Source organism: Tiliqua scincoides, chromosome 2, assembly GCF_035046505.1.
Source record: "Tiliqua scincoides isolate rTilSci1 chromosome 2, rTilSci1.hap2, whole genome shotgun sequence".
Classification (NCBI taxonomy): Eukaryota; Metazoa; Chordata; class Lepidosauria; order Squamata; family Scincidae; genus Tiliqua; species Tiliqua scincoides.
This window is the reverse complement of record NC_089822.1, coordinates 208,416,693-208,430,310: the sequence shown is the minus strand read 5'-3', so window position 1 is coordinate 208,430,310 and position 13,618 is coordinate 208,416,693. Positions and strand designations below refer to the sequence as shown.

Below are 13,618 nucleotides of genomic sequence, written 5' to 3'. Positions count from 1 at the left end.
GTCTCATATTCCAAAACAAATATCATCTTTATAGCTAAACCCACAGAGGATAACAACCTGTAGTGACCTAGTCAAGAAAGCAAAGCAACTTGCATTTCAATCATGTCAAAACAGGGCACAGTGTTTAGCTGATTAATTGAAGTCAGTCACATGAGAAGGTCTTAAGACATTAGATTCACTAATCAGGTAACACATTTTTTAAAACAGCAGCCACAAATGTTAATTGCTTTTCATATAAGTACTTCTTAAAAAACAGCAGATGGCAGCCTCTGCCTTAAAAGGCATTTCCTCCCTCTCTCACCTAATGCCATTTAGTGATTTTATGTAAACCGCTTTGTGAACTACCCTGTTGAAAAGTGGTATACAAATGCCGTATTCTAAATAATAATACTGTAATAAGGTAGTGTGTGATGCATATTACCATTTCAAAACATAGCAAGGCTGCTTATACTTATTGAGAAGGAATAAGTAAGTAGGAGCATAGTCCTGAAGGGACCATAGTATTAAAGCGTAGAATAATAAAGGTACAAAGGGACTGTAGAATAATACTATGCTAATTCCCAGCAACACATCAACTGGAAGCGCCTGGCCATGGAGTGCACCTGCAACATTAGTATCAGGCATAAACATGGAGCTGAACCATACAGTTGGCAAAAATTCAGTGAGGACATGCAAAATCAACTGTTAACTATGGAGGTTCACCACCGTGTTATAACTGACCCAGCCAAGACGAGTGAGCATGAAAAGCTCCCACCCACTAAGGTAAGAAAGCATAAGCGATGACCCAATTCCAGCATCTGTTGGCTTTCATCCTGCTTCTCATTGCACTGAACATGTCCTACATCAGACTCAAAGCCAGTTCACTCTGAATGGTATACTCAGGGTTTCCCACCTATCTACGAGGTGTATAAGCTGAGATGGGGGACAAACAATTCCTCATACCCGGAGGGCATGGGCACCAGGGTAAAAGTAGCTTCACAGTGTATGTCCGCTGCATATTCCTGGGTGCTTGACCAAGTTTCTGTCTCCTTCACACATGACACATGCCAGTGACAAAATATTACCAACTTGCCAGATAAATGGACAATATGCACTTCAAAAGCTAGCATTTTCTCACCGAGCTCTAATTTCAATCTACCTTTTCTATCCACATTTTCATTCACACCTCTGTTATACTTTCAATTCTTAGTGGCAGTGCTGACATACTGGAATCCTATACTCTACTATCCACCTGGTTATATTTATCAGTCAGTTTGGAGGAAGGCAGACAGGGGGACAATGCTCAGGATTCCGCACACAAGCTGTGCGGAACTGTGGCTTTTTCTCTGAGAACAATATAAGCCTCCCCACCCCACAAGCAAACATAATGCCATAGCTTAAATAGCAGTGCTAACGGGGATGAACACATGTGGCTTTTTACCCGCTCAGTCACGATGCAAAAGTTACCATGCCCAAATGCTGCTGACTTCTGCATCCGAGTATACCAACTCCTTTCCCACCATGTTCCACTTGATTTATAATATATTATTTGGTCCAAGTTGGGCACCCATTGCCTTCCAGATGGATCTTTTGATGCTTGCAATGAAAACCATTGGACTGTCACACCATTGGGAAAATGATGTCAACGCAAAAAGAAAACCAGGAATCATATAAGGCTGTGAGTGTTCTCTGCGGCACTGGCTAAAGAATCCAGCTTCAAATGTCATCTTTCATCTAACACATACACACACACAAGTTTCTAGTCCTTAAGGCCATAAAGACAGTATTCAAAGTGTCTGGACACTGCTTCTTGAAATTGCTGAAGGGGTGGATGTGTAAGGTTCTCAGTGGTTATGCCCAGTATAGCCCTTTGCCCCTTCCCCCACAAAGCACTTGCTTCTAGCAGTGACAAACAAATGATTAAAAAAACACTAAACACAAAATTGTGCTTAATTTATAAGGGCTCTGTATTTCAGTCATTTTCAGCACAATTTGAGAGACCTGGTACAGAATTTTGAAGCATGTTTTTCAGCTCAGAATCCTCAATAGCACTTACTCTTTCCCATCATCATAGGCTTTATTGTCAAGGCGCACTGAAGTGCTCATCCCAACTAGAGGAATGTAGCACACAGCTCAGAAACCAATTTAACTCTGCTCTCAGTAGCCATATCAACCTGTCTGCAGCTAAGCTTAGTGGGACTCCTACATGGCTGTTTGACCTTTAATGTGGAAGTCTCACTAGCAAGGCAAATGGAAAATACATAAGCTAGAGAGCAAAACTTGTTTGCACCTTTTCTAAAATGGGAACGCCGGTAATGGAAATGCCTACACCTAAAGCTTGACTATTCCTCAGGCCAGAATGTTCACAACTGTTATTTTCCCCAGTGCTCAACCCTTGCTTAGCTATTGTGGTGAGTATTCTCAATAGCTCATGCCCACCACTACTTAATCTCCTCATCCTACACACAGGCATTTACTTTACTGTTTTATTACCATTTACTCAGGCTATTCAGTTCTTTCATCACAAGCCAATACCCTCCAGGCTTTAATCATTTCTATTGCCTAATCCAGGAGTGGAGAACTCAGGGTGCAGGGAAAGCGCCCTACAGGTAGACCACAGCTGCGATACAAGGATATCTGCAAGAGGGATCTGAAGGCCTTAGGAATGGACCTCAACAGGTGGGAAACTTTGGCCTCTGAACATCCCGCTTGGAGGCAGGTTGTGCAGCATGGCCTCTCCCAGTTTGAAGACACACTTGCCCAACAGACTGAGGCAAACAAGGAAGGCCCATAGCCAGGGAGACAGACTACACTTGCTCCCAGTGTGGAAGGGATTGTCACTCCCGAATCGGTCTTTTCAGCCACACTAGACACTGTTCCAGAACCACTTTTCAGAGCGCGATACCATAGTCTTCCGAGACTGAAGGATGCCAATGAATGAGTCCAGGAGTGTCAAACTTGTTTCATACACAGGGTAGAACAGCATTCGTGGCGCTTATTGAGAAAGTGACATCATTAAGCAGGTGATGACCAGAAATAAGCAATTTGTTCTCACCTAGGGACTCATTTGTTGCAAATGAGAGAAGAGAAAATAGGCAAATCTTGATCATATTTTCCAGATATGGAACAGCCTAATTATTATGCAGACCACCCTTCCTGCAACACCACTTCTGCCTGCTAATATGTCACTTTGCAGCTGGGTAATGCTGCAGATGGTTATGCTGGGAAAGCCCAATTATCACAAGGGACAGAAAGAGCTTTATAAAATTTCATTTTTCTATTTTTAGACATTTGTTTTACATTACTGTAACTCACTCCAAGTGTTCACGATAAAATAAGGAAGATCTTTAAATGAAGCACAGCAAGTATCAAAGCAGGAATAAGTGACAAGAGAAGAAAACGCTTGTAACGAAGAAATCAAAAGTTGATTTTTCTGTTGCTTAGTCTTAATGGGGCACGACTGTGCAGCTGGTGCTGTAATGAGCTACGGCATATCAAGATTTACCAGTTCAGCACTGATGACAAGAACATATTCATATAAACTGTGGCCATAGTTTTGCTAAAAATTCCTCAATCCATCCACCCTTGGTGGTCTCCATTCAAACAGCCCATTTCTCAAAAACATACACACACTCTAAAAAGAGACTGGGACAAGACAGGTCATTAAAAAAGGAGGAAGCCAAGTGCACACATATTCTCTGTGGAAAAGCTGAGGCAATCTGAAAAGGGATCTAGATTGCTACAAAGCGCTCTGTTATGCCCTGATGTTCATCTGTAAGTTTTCCGTGTGGCCAGTGAAGCCTTGCAATGAATCCACAGGAGTGACTAGCCTGCTTTATTGTAAGTGCCAGTCAGTGGGGACTGGGTGGGGGCAGCTCAACTTTCATTAAGTTTTTAGTCCAGCAAAAATTTGTACTCAGATGAGTAGCCCGAGCTAGGGCTGAACTCTCCGAGACCCCCAACTATTAACTTGTAGCAGTTGCAGTGTAGTGGTTCTCAAACTGGTGGGTTGTAACCCACCAGCTTGAGAACAAGTGCCCCAGGCACTTTAAGGGATGGGAAAGGGGAGAATGCAGTGTCACAATTCGCAGGATCATGTTGCTGCCATGGTCACAGGGGCATTTTTTCCCCAAACTTAACCCCTGTCTACAGCAGTCTCCTAGGGGTGCAGGGAGCCCAGTGGAGCCTTCTTCAAGGCTCTGTGCACCTCAAAATAATTAAAATGTGAACATGACCCACTTCCGGTTTTGTGATTGCAACCCAGAAGTGGGTAGCGATAGCATTTTTAAATTATTTTGAAGCCTTGCAGAGCACTCCATGGGGCTCCCTGAACCCCCAGGAGGCTGCTGCTGGCAGAGGCAATTTTTTTAAAAGCCCCTGCAATGCTGGGCTTATTTGCGGTGAGTTTGAGAACAGCTGATGTAGTAGAATTAGTGAAATTTAGCATTTCCAGACATGAATAATGGGAAAGCCTCCCACAAAACAGGTTTAAATATTCGATAACACACTGAATTTCCTCCATTCTCTTCTAAATGAGGTACTTGTAACAGATTCACTCCCTGGAAACAAAAACAGGAGTACAAAACGGAGGGGATCACCAAAAGTAATGGATTTGTGCCTGTTCATCACTGAGGCTCAATTTACCAAATGCAAGTTACAGCAGCAGCAATAGCGGGAGTATAAAGTCAGGAAACTGGCAAGGAGTCATAAAATCAAAAACAAAGAGACACAGGGTTATTAAGAAAGCATTATGGTGACTGATTGTTTCTGTACTTCAGGCCAGGGTGTAGGTAAAGAGCTCTGGTGAGCTGGCATTTGGACTGGTTGAATTTTACATTAGCTTGCTCTTTAAAAGGTTTTATTTTAAACCTTAGCCTTACATGACACAACATGAAAGTTGTGTCTTGCTGATTTACTTCCAATACATCAGGGTCAGAACTAGGGGGAACAAAAGCAAGCTCACTTGGTCAAAATGATGATTTAAAGGGGAAGTAGAGGAGGGACTTTTGTCATGATCTCCTTTCTATGTTGGGTGATCTAGAAGTTACACAGCACCATTCCTACTCTTTGTTTTACTCTTTCACTGGGTTCACACCAGCACCTCAACCTATTCCTCCCACAGGGGATCCAAAGGCAATATCTTACTAAGTGATAGCTTCCAATCAAGAAAGGGAAAAATGGAGATATAAATATATTCACTAGGTCAGTCTGTTATATCAAAGAAGAGATGAAGGTGATAGAAAAGTAAGTGGCCTATTTGAACCCTGTGTCCTGTAAAGGGGTCTCTGAAACCAGGTCTACTGCAATCAAGTTAGATCTCACAGGAACACCTTCAGGAAAACAGTACCTTCAAAATTTGCCTTCATCTCTGTTCACGCTTGCCCAGAGTAAACCTGTATAAAAGGAGTGAGCAAGCATGCCCCTCATTTCAGTTTTCTCTTATCATTGCCAGAACTATGGAACATTGAGAACTAGATGAACTTCCACATTCAAATAATTTTAAAAGTAATAGTTCCTCCTCCCAGTTCTACTTTCTCATACATTTCTTCCAGGAATGATCACAGAAGTATTCTGGTGGAGGAGCCACCACCACATCTGAACTCTGAGCCAAGGTAAATGGAACATGAAGAAAAATGTATTTGAATCTACAAAGAACTAAGAAAATAAAAATGATTGGACATAGTGATTCTCAAGATATTGGAACAGTCTTAAAAGGAACAACAGAAACTAGAAACCAGGGAAAACAGCACATCACAAATCAGTTTACAGTACTTTGCAGCTCTAATTTCACTGATAATCTGTTGCCAATGTCAACACATAAAAGCATTCTGTATGGGAGCAGCAGTTCAAATCTATTCCCAGTGAAGTCAGGGATTTAAGCAGTTTTCTGGCAACAATTCAGGAGAGCATAGGGAAAAAATTTGTCTCTGTTTAGCCTTCCTTCTGCTGGGATAGTTTACTCATATAAAAAAATGGAAAACAAAAAGATGACATCACTCTCTACAACTTGTGCAAGACACCATCCCTATTTAAAATTATTATGCCAGCTGACCTTGATTCATTATTACTAGCCAATCCACTAAGCAGGAGAACAAGGCCCACAACAACTGCACCTTTGGGAACTAGAGAATGGCATTTTTCCCCCCAAAGACAGCTAATCGTTCACAGTTATCACTCCAATTGGTTATATTTCCCATAGCTTCTACCACTTATTCAAGCAGATGGCACCCTGCTTTTATCTCAAAATAGTGTTTCTTTTCATAATCTCATAACTCAAATTTATAATTCACACTTTCATTACACACTTGTGTATGTCTGGGCAAAGGCAGCCAAACCAAGATCTAATGCAAAAGAGGAAGTAGCAGCTGGAGCAGGTATCAGGACCTGGCTGGGCAGTTTTCCTGGGTTTTCCTACTTCAAAAAGGAGGATTTGGTAGGACTAGATGGCCTTGAAGACCCCCTCAAGACTCTGTGATTCTCTCCTATCAAGAGCTGCCCAGTTGAGCACATCCGGATTAGCTCAGTGCCACCCAAAAACACTTTCCAATCAATAAGCAGGGTTTTTCAGATGCACCCAGACTTATCCATGCGTGGCTACATTTCAGCTTTGGTCAATAATATGTAGATACACAAAGGCAGCAACTAAAACCACACTGCCAGGCAACAGGAAGCTGTTCCATTTCTTGAACTGAAATGAAGCTGCTCACTGCGCTCTTGCATTCTGCAGAAGAACCCGGCAGACTAGCCTAAAGCACTCTTACTTCCTGTGCAAACTTTGGGTGTGAGGAGATGGCATTTTCACTTGATGCAACTAAACCAAAAGACAGTGCAGAAACCATAGCACTGGGAAGCCCGATTTGCTGAAAGTTTCTTGAGAGTTATTTCACACCCACTCTGCAACTAGAGTAGAAAATAACTGCACAGGTCAGGTTAATCTAAATGCTCTTTTATCAACTAGATGGACATTAGTAGCATGAGCTTTAAAAACCCTGAAGCATAGCTCTTTTTTTCTGCACCCAAGTTTGATTTCTTTTGATTCTTTAACACTTCTGGTAGCAGCTGAGCTTCAGGCTTCACAGCCATGAGCCACACTGATGTTTTTCAACCACAGAGCATGCCTCTTTCGCAACTGGACATGCGGCATCTCCTGCCGCGCAATCTGCTTCAGTTGCTCTGAGAGATTATTGATTCAAATGCTGGCAGTTTTCTCCTTGCTTCCCACCTTGAACCAAAGTTTCATTTTTCTAGGAAGATTGTGAAGAAAGCAGGGCAGAAGCTCACAACTGAAGCTTGAAGCTAATCCTTTGTTGGAACCAACCCCAGCCTCTATGAGTCACATTTCCCTACAGATATACAGCAACTCATTTCTCCACTTGGCACTTCAATTCTTCCAATCTATATGTGGGAAAGAAAGTTTTCATATTGCACTAGATGAAAAGCTCCAACAGATACACCCTGACTTTATAGTTTACAGAGATTGCTTAATCAGATGGAGATTGCTTCTTAAAAGCACAGAGATTAGAAATAACGAACATTACACACAACTGTGACAATGGGCCAAACCCGATGATTCAGTCGTAAGAGTCTCTAGAAAGCTGATGTACCAAACGTTCCTGCCTCCAACTATTCTGTAAACATGGGTTATACTGAAAAGTACAATAGGTGACCTTCTATAAAGCAGAGATCCATAAATATTGGTTTGGTTTACTAATATGTGAACCTCCAACAACCTCCTCCCTTTCTCCAAACTCTCCAACATGCACAGATGACTTGGAGAACATGTAGGTCTCCAGTTCTCATTTGTGCTCAGATACACAAAAAACAAGAAACGAGGCAAGAAGACTCCTTCTGTTTCTTATCCCCTCCAAAACATAGCACAACTGAGAATTCAGGGGAAGGGATACGCACTGCAGAGCATCCTTCTTGCTGCAGCTCCAGAAGTACATGCCCCTGGCAAGCCAATTTGTGGACAACTGCTCAAAGCCATTGAAGAATGATTAAAATTCACCTTTAAAAGTAATGGCTATGGGGAAAATTCAGGAACAGCATTTCAGCCTCTACAGAAAAAGCACAGGGATCCACATAAACCCTTCCTCCTCCTAAACATTTATAACCAAAGAATAAATAACATCCCTTGTGAATGAACAGTATAGAACAGAAGTTGACAGATCTGATATATGGAGTGGGCAGGATCATTTTGCACTAACTGGACCTTGGGATAATAGCAAAACTAAGAAGACAGAAGCCTTCCTTCATTAAACACAATCCAAAATGCCTTAAGCTGCAATCTATATACAGCCGTCCCTCGGTATCTGCAGGGGATTGGTTCCAGAACATCCTCTTCCATTGCAGATTCCAAAGTCTGTGGATACTGGAGTTCCAGCTTAAGCAATTTCTGCCGAACGTTGTATATACACAACAGGGAACAAATGTGTATACCTGCAGGCTGGGCAAAAATGGGTTAAGGTAAGCTGGGTGCAGGTTGCAGCATCACAACGCCTTACCTGTGAGCCTCTGGAGTTTGTGCCAGGTTTGTGGTCCACTCCATTGTCCCGTCCCTCCCCCGTGTCTCAGGAGGCCTGCAGGAAATGACTTTGGGTTCACGCCCATGACTTCTGGTTTGCTTCCAGGGATGTTCTGTGGCATGGAGAAGCAACTGGAGTGGGCTGCAGGCCACCCTGCACCTCAGAATGCCTCCCAGATGCAGCTGGAAGTCGCTTCCAGTTGCTTCCTGAACCATTCCGAGGCATGGACAGACAAAAAAGTCCTTTTTCCAATCGGCAGTGGCTCAAATCTGTGGAAGCCAAGGTCAGTGGAGGGTTCACTGTACATTTAACTAGGAGTGAGCTTCACTGAACATAATGGAACTTCTGCATAGACATATCTAGAATTTTGCTTTCGCTTATCAATAACAGTTGCCAGGCTATCCGGATAAGGGCAGCCAAGCTATAGCTGGAGCAGTAATTTCACCACAGTGATGCTCACTGTAAAATATATGTGCTATACCCCTTAGACCTAATCGAGTGAAAAATGCCAGCATCAAGAAATGCCATCACTTGTGTTTGCTTCTGAATGCTGGTGCAGTATCTCGAAAAGAGGTTTTTATTTTGTATAGCTTTACTTTCTCTCTAGAATGGGCATGCAATTCTTACCACATTTACAGCAAAAGCTGCTTTTGTGCTGTGGAAAAGCCATATTCTAGAAAGGAAGGCCAGCAAAGCTGCTATTGCCAAAGGGTGGCAATAAGAGACCAGAGATTTCTGTGGTGTTCACCAACCTTTTGTTGGGCCACAGGCTTATTTCAATTAAAAACAAAAATCCCACTGTGCTAAAAGGAGTATTAGTTAAATTAATTAGTTAATACATTTTGTTTCGCAAATGGCAACTTCCTTAGGGAACCAATATATCATACAACCTGAGAAGGTATTTATGAGAACAATGGGGCTTGCTATTACCTTTGAAGCAATTGCAAAATGGTCTTTTAAGAAAGATATCCCCTAAATAAAAATAAAAAAAAATCAAACCCTTCTTCAAGTTCAGTGATAAAAGGGACCTGAATACTAATTTTTTTTAAAAATTCACAGCCCACAAGGATTGGAAAGATGTGAAATTTTCAAGATCTGGCAGCTATTAGTACCTCACTGCATGCAAAATGTTCCTATCAGAGCTCCTCCTCTTGTAACTACTACATCTGTTTTTGTGCTCTGTCGCACTACAAGAGCAATTAGTTTTCCTGAACACTTTCTGTGAGGCAATGGAAGAGTACTTTAAAAGTTTTGCAATGCTGCATGGTAAAGGTCATCTGTTATATCCATAATGCACATCAGATCACCCTCAGATAACTTCAGCTGACAGCTTCCTAGAGTCACAAGTTCCTATCTTTGGAGGCAGCTGTAGCAAAACAAAAAGCATCAGCTGCCAGGATAGCAAACACATGTGAAGGTTTACATGGCCTACGCAATGAATTGGAGAGCATGCCCTATTGAGCAACAAGGACCCAGATGTGGGAAAATGTCTACAAGTAAATGTGTCCACAAGTAAACACTTGGCAGGACTATGTGAACAGGTACATTGCTGTGTTTACAAGTAGGCTGCAGAAAACATTTTCATCTCTTCGACAGGCCATCTGTATGACAAGGCCCCTGCTCTCATAGCGAGCAGGGACTGCTAGGTTGACACAAGTGCTATAACATTTGTAACACTTGCGGACAAAGAGTCCTGTGTGCTTCTGTAATGAATATTTGGAGGTGAATACCTAACTTCTTCTAATATTAATACACACAAAACACCAGAAGCAGGGGACATCAATTAAAATTGAGTGCTGAGAGAGTTAGAACAGACAAAAGAAAATATTTCTTTACTCAGCGTGTGGTTGGTCTGTGGAACTCCTTGCCACAGGATGTGGTGATGGCATCTGGCCTGGATGCCTTTAAAAGGGGATTGGACAAGTTTCTGGAGGAAAAATCCATTACGGGTTACAAGCCATGATGTGTATGTGCAACCTCCCGATTTTAGAAATGGGCTATGTCAGAATGCCAGATACAAGGGAGAGAACCAGGATGAGGTCTCTTGCTATCTGGTGTGCATTTGGTGGGCCGCTGTGAGATACAGGAAGCTGGACTAGATGGGCCTATGGCCTGATCCAATGGGGCTGTTCTCATGAATAAGTTGTTCTCTCAGAATAGTGCAAGTACACATACAGAGACACACAGGCAATTCCATTAAAATACCTTACGTTAAATTACACAGGTCTACAAAACTGAGGGTCTGAAAAGTTTTTCCCAAACTTTATGGTGGTTTGATATGAATTTGGGGTGCCGATTCAAAAGATGACGTCCATTTTGCCCTATTGCATCTAGTTTTGGAGATATACAGTAGTATAGTGAATGGTTCAAGTAGCTTTCTCATAAGGAAGCCATGGTGTAGGCTTCCTCATGAGGAAGCTGCTTGAACCATTCACTAAAGCGGCTATGCCATGTCTCCAAAACTAGACATGATAGGGCAAAACTGATGCCATTTTTGGAATCAGCACCCCAAATATACCCAGGAATTGGTGTAACGATTAAGGAAGCAAAATGTCTGTTGGCCTGTGTTATCAAATACTTGGGTTGTAAAGACAGAAGGGACAATTCACCAAGTATCTGTATTAGTAAATTTGTCATGCTAATTGCAGTTTTCTTCCGCTTCAGCAGAAGTCCTAGTCAGTTCCGAAGCCACATATATCTGGCTGTCAAAAACCTCCATCAAAATATTATTTACTGTCATCTTCCTCTTTTTCTACAAAGAGCCTAGGAGCTCTGAAACAAAGTTCCTTTTCTCCAATCATGGAGATTCTATGACGTTTCTTAGAGCTCCTTCTTCACCAAATATAGTAGATCAGAAAGACCTGAGAGTTATTCCTTTTACGCAGTTTGCTCATAAGCCCTCAAGTTTTATAGCAACACATCACATAGATAAAAATACTCCATTCAGTATTAACGAAGTATATATCCTACACTGCATTCACAGAAATGTATGCACTAGTTCTAAACAGTCCAACACTGAATCAGCTATACTAAAATGCAAGAGTAGGCATGTTTCATATATCCAGAGATTCATCCTAGCAAGCTTCTTATGAGGTGTAATCTTTCTCAAGATCATGAGACTGAAGTCACTTAAGAGCTACCAGCATTTCCACATATAGTGATCAACCAAAAGTTCCACCTAACCTTCTTGGAAAATTTTGTTCTCAGTCATAGTATCAGACCTTGTATCATCTACCCAAGGTAAATGACTTAAATAGAAGCAGAACTGAAAGGCCCCCAAATTGGATTAATGACAAGAGCACCAGTTTTGCTAAATCATTATATAGGTGGGCCTCGGTATCCGCTGGGGATACGCTCTTTGACTCCCTGTGGATCCTGAAAATCGCAGATAATAAATCCACAATCTTAGGCCCCTTAAGCCCTCTGAAGCCATGCAGAGGGTTTTCTGAAGCCTGCAGGGGCAATGTGCACCTGCCCGCTGCAAGCTTCAGAATGGCTGTTGTGGCAGAAAAGAAAACGCTACTTCCTGTTTCCCAAGAGAAACCAAAAGCAATGTTTTTATGCCATATAAGGCATTCTTAGGCCTGGGGAAGCCCCTGGAAGGTGGCCATGCACTGCCTCTATCGGCTTCAGGAAGCCCTCCAGAGGCGACCAGAGCACAGCTCCAGTCGCCTCCGGAGGGCTGAGGTGGGACCAAGTCTGGCTCAACATATGTCCAGGCGACCCACATTGAGCCAGATTCGTAGGTGCACAATCCGCAGATAAAGAGGCCCCACCTGAACATGCATTTATACAAACAGGGAAAAGCTCCAGTCATAGCTATGTTCACAAAGTCTGGCAGCAATATCAATCTTCACTAGACAATAAATATAAATATTCACAACATTCAGATACTTGATATTTGGATAATGAATGCTCTACTGTGAACAGGATTAAGCCTCTTATCTTGGAAAATCCCAGACTAGACATATTCAAGAGTTAATCTCATCACCCTGATAAATCAGTCCCTCCACCACCATGGAAATAATATAAGAAAATGATGCATGTAGAGTGGTGAAAATTATTATTAATGTTAAAAATATTTACATATGGCTTTTCAACAAAAAGTGGTTCACTTTTCACAAAGTGGTTCACAGTGAAAATCAAATAACTAAAAAATTCCCAATCTTTAAAAAGTACAAGAGTTGAGAGGGGAATGACATTCTCTCAGGATGTAACTGATCTCCAGCTATCAGAAAGGAAAACACACAGGTTGTTGGTCAAAAGCACAGGCCTAGTTCTCACTGACCTGGTTAACCTCTGGCTGGGGTACACCATTTCAAACTGGGGGGTCACATGACTGAAGAAAGTCCTCCTCAACAGAGTCCTTCTCATCTAGCCTTCTCCCCAATATTACACTGGGTAAAGCACACCGCTGCTAGAAAATGAGTCATTCACCACCAGCTTCTTCCAGGGCATGCATTATGGATCGAGTGCTGAGTAACAGCTCCAGACAATAGAGCAGAGGGGAGCCACAAGAGATGTGGAGCATTTTTGGAGTAAACAGCTTTTCCTAAAGCAATTTCACAGAAAAAGCCTAAGCATCACATGGAAATGAATCTTGAAGGAGAGCATAGCCACATACCTCCTAGTTGACAGAAATTCTACTTTCTGTTATAGCTTTCATAGCTTTGCAAAGCAATGCCACTTAAAGCCATTACCAAAGCATTGGGAACTACTAATCTCATCTTCAGACAATACTGTAACTGGGGTCACACCAGACATTGAAGCACTAATATTATTTTAGAACATACATAGAACACACTTAGTTTTTAGGAGCTCCATCTTGAAGACCAGTAGAAAACTGGCCCTGGAAGCAGAACAGTGTTTAGCCCAGCCACCACATCCAAAAACACTGATAATACCTGGGCCGGAGGGACAGTCTCTGGACCAGCTAATGTACAGCAACTTCCATCTACTGCTCTGCAAAAGCCAGCAAGGCCATATATGGGAGAAGCTGAACAAAACATGAAGAGGATCAAAAGATTAAAAAATCCATCTCCTTTTCAAAGTTAGAACTGTTCTGATCCCACACTTGGCACCCATCAGTCTGCTCCAAGCAGCTGCATTCCAGC

General features: G+C 42.2%; 1 protein-coding gene across 1 annotated transcript in view; it reads right to left on the bottom strand.

The window, feature by feature from the left end:
- The window catches only part of TWF2 (twinfilin actin binding protein 2), a 70,229-nt gene that overhangs the window by 34,294 nt on the left and 22,317 nt on the right, over positions 1-13,618 (bottom strand). The window lies entirely within an intron of this gene.